General features: G+C 32.3%; 1 pseudogene; it reads right to left on the minus strand.

Annotated features, from left to right (window-relative positions):
* Positions 1-3262: 3262 nt before the first annotated feature.
* Positions 3263-3359, minus strand: LOC122121124 (annotated as a pseudogene).
* Positions 3360-4485: the final 1126 nt, after the last annotated feature.

Below are 4485 nucleotides of genomic sequence, written 5' to 3' on the forward strand. Positions count from 1 at the left end.
TTATATCTGTATCTTCTTACCTAACATATAATAAGAGCTGAAAGTAGTCTCTTTTATGTAACTTAATGTTGTATATGCTTTGATTATGATGATGTTATTATTTGACAAATAAAATGTACAGAAGGGTGGCTCCACAGAAATGACATGACAGAACACTGATAAATAAATACATTGCAACACAGTTAGGTCTCTTCAGCCTCACACGGTCCACATTGGCAAACAACATTGCAACAGCACACGCACACATATACACATACACACATGTGTGAACATGTACACACATACTTGCATGCTAAATTCAGGGTTTAGTACAAAAAAGTACAAATAAAATATTAGTGATTAGGACAAACGTTAATTTGCCTTATTACAAAATAATACATAATCCATTTACCATGGGTGTTACATTTTACTTCCCTCACCACGTGTGTCCATTTAATTTATTTTAATTCATTCATTCATTCATTTGTTTGGTGCTAATACCAGGCTTGAACTCAGGGCCTGGCTCTGTCCCAGAATTTGTTGATTTTTTTGTTTTAGATTTTTCAAGCCTAGAATTTTACTGCTTGTCCCACAGCTCCATTTCTAGCTTTTGCTGGTGACTTTCAAATCAGAATCTAATGGACTTTTTTTTTTTGCGTGGTCTGTTTTCAAACCACAATCCTCAGATTTCATCTTTCTGATTAGCAAGGATAAACACATGAGCCACTAGTGTGGCTTCTAGTTTTTCCTCTATAGCTATTTAATGCACATACTTAGATAGTAATTTAAAACTTAGAGTATAGAAGAAAGTTGTACAGTGATGATATTGTCCTGTCAGAAATTTAAGCTAGTAAATTTCTTCTTAAAACCATTAACAAAATGCCATGATATAATATAAGGGAACTCACTATTGAACATATGAGTTTTAAGAGCTTTCTAATAGATCCATTATTTGTTACCCAACATCTGTATAATGCAGTAGTAAAATTGAAGTCCTTTGTAGGAATACTTAATTACCTTGTTTTTAAAGACACTTGTTTTCATCTAAAAAAGTAGGCCTCTCTATTGTCTTCATGTGATTTTGATGATTGAAGGTGTTTAATGAGAAGTCAAAGTTTATTACTAACCCTTTGCTATCAATTACCTCTCACCTTTTCTTCTTGGAACATATAATGATAAAAGCAATAGTTCAGAATCAGCAAGCAATAGTTCAGATTCACACTTCCAGTGCAAGTGGATCACCAGTAATTAATCCTTGATACCATTTTCCACAAAGTTTTGTCCCAGATACAATCGGCCTGCCTTCTCTAGCTGCTTTCCTAGCCTGGACCTATTCCTTCACTTTACAGGAAAAGTGTTATTTAACTGATTTCAGTCAGATTTGTTACTAGAATTTTCAGAGATTTAGATTCTTGTCTGTAATTTGGTCAAAGCTATGTCTCTATATGTAGGCTATTAAAAATGTATGTTCTAATTTCAATAAATACATAAATTCTATTTCCATCTCTTGTAAAAAATAAAACTGTTTGCTCTATAAATTGATCAGAGGCATGGATTTTGTGGCTAGCTAGGTCATTGCACATGTCTCTCTCTTTTTCTCTCTCTTTCATGGTTCTCATAGATAATATGACTGCTCCATAATTATTCTAATTTATTTTGCTTTTATATTTTTGGTTGCATCATTTCACTTTCTGCTCTGCCATTTCCCAAATCATTTACATAGAAGGCATTATTTCATATTTTCTCATTCCTAGAATAAGCTGCACATGAGGACACCACTGGTCCTCATTTTCAGTCTATACCATTGAATATGGAGGAAAACCTTTCCTCTGCTCTCTATCAATTCCCTACTCTCCAGTTAGTATAATTTCGAAGAGTAAAAATGGAAAAAGAGAAAAAAAAATCATGGTGAAATAACAGATGTAGAAAGTTCACTGGATTTTTCTGACCAGTTCAACCAACGTGAACTATTGGGGAATACATGTGTACCTCATTCCCACTGGTACTCAATGTCTCTGGTTAGGCAATTCTGATGTAGACAAGGAAAAATTGAAAAAGTGAGGAATGGTAACATTTGCAAAAAAAAATGGAGAAGTATTCAAGCAAATTTTTGTTTGGGCTGCTGAAAATAATTGGCTTACTACCGTACAGAGACTACTTTCCAAAAAGAACATTCATGTGAATACTACGGATGATGATGAGTATACCTCTCTTCATCAAAAAGCCTACAGTGGACACTTTGACATTGTCCATGAATTGGTGGCTCAAGGCAGATATTCACGCAATAACTGTGAATGGCTGGGCACCCCTGCACAGTGCTTATATGTGGAATAATACCAGAGTGGCTTCTTCCTTAGTTCATCATGATGCAGATACCACTGCCCAAACTAAAGTCCTCTTGACCCCCTTGTATCTTGCTGGTTGAAATAGAAATAGCAAAGATATGCTGGATCTCCTTCTATTGAAGCATTATATGAAACCAGGTCTGAAGAACTTGGAAGAAGCTGCATTTGATATTGCCAAAAGGATAAATATGTATCACTACCTCTTTGAAGTTGTGGAAGGCTGTAAAAATTGTTCTCCTAAGTAATAATGGTTTGGTTAAGTTTCTGAAATTTTAAAAATGCCAATCCATCTTTGTGTCCGTACAAAATATTTTCACAATACAAAGCAACGGCAATATCTTACTTTAAAAATTCATGGATTCCATCGTATTTTTCAAGTGAATTGCCTGACGTTGATGTCAAAATATATTCAAGATTTGTTTGTATACATCTATAATGATTTCTGCCGAGTTTGTGATTTTTTAAATCAGAAATCATTTTAACTTATCTGTTGAAATGAGTAGTACAGAAACTAAAGATATTTCTGGTGCTTGTCTGAAAAAAGTATATTTTATAATAATCTGTATTTTGTTTGTACAATGTCCAAAATGTATTTCATTTGTTCCTGGATATAATACTTTGAATTCTACATTGTTTTATGATATATCGGTTCATTATTAAATGTGTTATTTCAGATAGCATTCCCTATAGAAACAGATTAAGATTCCTTTTTATCCTAGGCCTATATAGTATTTTATTTCTTTGGGATAAAATGACAATGATATCTAATTTGAGAAGTTTTGTTAAGATTATGCTATGTAAAGGCCTTTCTAAGTTGAGGATTTAGTACACTGTTGTCAAACTAACTTTCAGATCAATGAATTACATTTATTGTTACATTTGCATTTGTGTAATCAATTTTTTAATAACTGTTTTTAATTTCTTGCATCTGAAGAATGAAAAATATGGAATACTTCACACATTTTCATATCATGCTTGTGCAAGTGCCATGTTAATCTCTATATTGTAATTTGGGTAAACGGGCTGCTGAAGCATGTAGTATCCTGTAAATTTAAGTAGTTAATGATGCAGTCTTTATACAGGCATATATCCTTGATTAACTCTTTGTAACTAGGAAACCTTATTGTTCCTAAAAATGCTATTGATCTTACTTCTCTAAAATTCTGTGTATATTGGAAAAAAACTTATATTGTTTGGTCGATTGCTCACATTTGCAATTTTTTTGTCAATGACTATTTTAAATATTTTTCATTTTAAATTTGAACATACTTTGAAGCCTTTATAGTTAGGTCCAAAGGTGATCCTTTGCAAGTACTTACTTATCAACTGAGTTAGCTTTGTGGAGCTAATGGATTCAAATTAAGCCTTGCTTAAGAGCTACTTGTAAACTTCTGCAGCTTAAAAGTTCCTAAATGAGGTCTTACTGGCACAAATGTCTACCTGACCCTTTACTATTCTTCCATGTAGCAACAGTCCAATCAGAATATCTTACCCTGACAGCCTAGATTTTCTTATTGGAACAAAACTAATCTTAAAAGAGATCATAGAGAGATGAACAGTTAAGATAGAATCGTTTAGACTAGAAGGTATTTTATAAAAAAATAATTGTTTTTATACCTAACATTTCAAAAGTGGCTAAAGCCAAAAAGGTGAAAAAATTTTCACATGCATGATTACTACTAATGTCCTGGCTAGTCTACCATCCAACCAGGAAGGAATTTACACTACTGCCTTTCATTCACCAAATATTTTCATAGTTACAAGAGAAGTCTATATGTTTCTCCTCCATATTAGGCCTTAAATTGGTAATTTTTTAATCACAGTGTTTGCTCTTGCCTCTAGGCTGTAAATCTACAAATGGTAAAGCTTTAGGTCCAACTCTACCAAACACTGAGGTAGAAATAATGGAATAATACATTAAAACACAGTTGCCTTTGATACCCTAACCATAACAAAACATTGCAAAACATGTGCCTTTTTCTTATATTATATATAGTTATATATTTTATATTTATACATGGTGATATTTTATTTCACACATTGAAACTTACTAGAATTAATTGATAATTTGAAAAATAAATAGATATATATTAAAATAAATAGATTGGAATATAAATAATTAGGTTTAGAATATACATATTAGAATATGAAAAGTATCAAT

The sequence above is a fragment of the Dipodomys spectabilis genome, unplaced genomic scaffold, assembly GCF_019054845.1.
Source record: "Dipodomys spectabilis isolate Male_0828 unplaced genomic scaffold, ASM1905484v1 ptg000183l, whole genome shotgun sequence".
NCBI lineage: Eukaryota > Metazoa > Chordata > Mammalia > Rodentia > Heteromyidae > Dipodomys > Dipodomys spectabilis.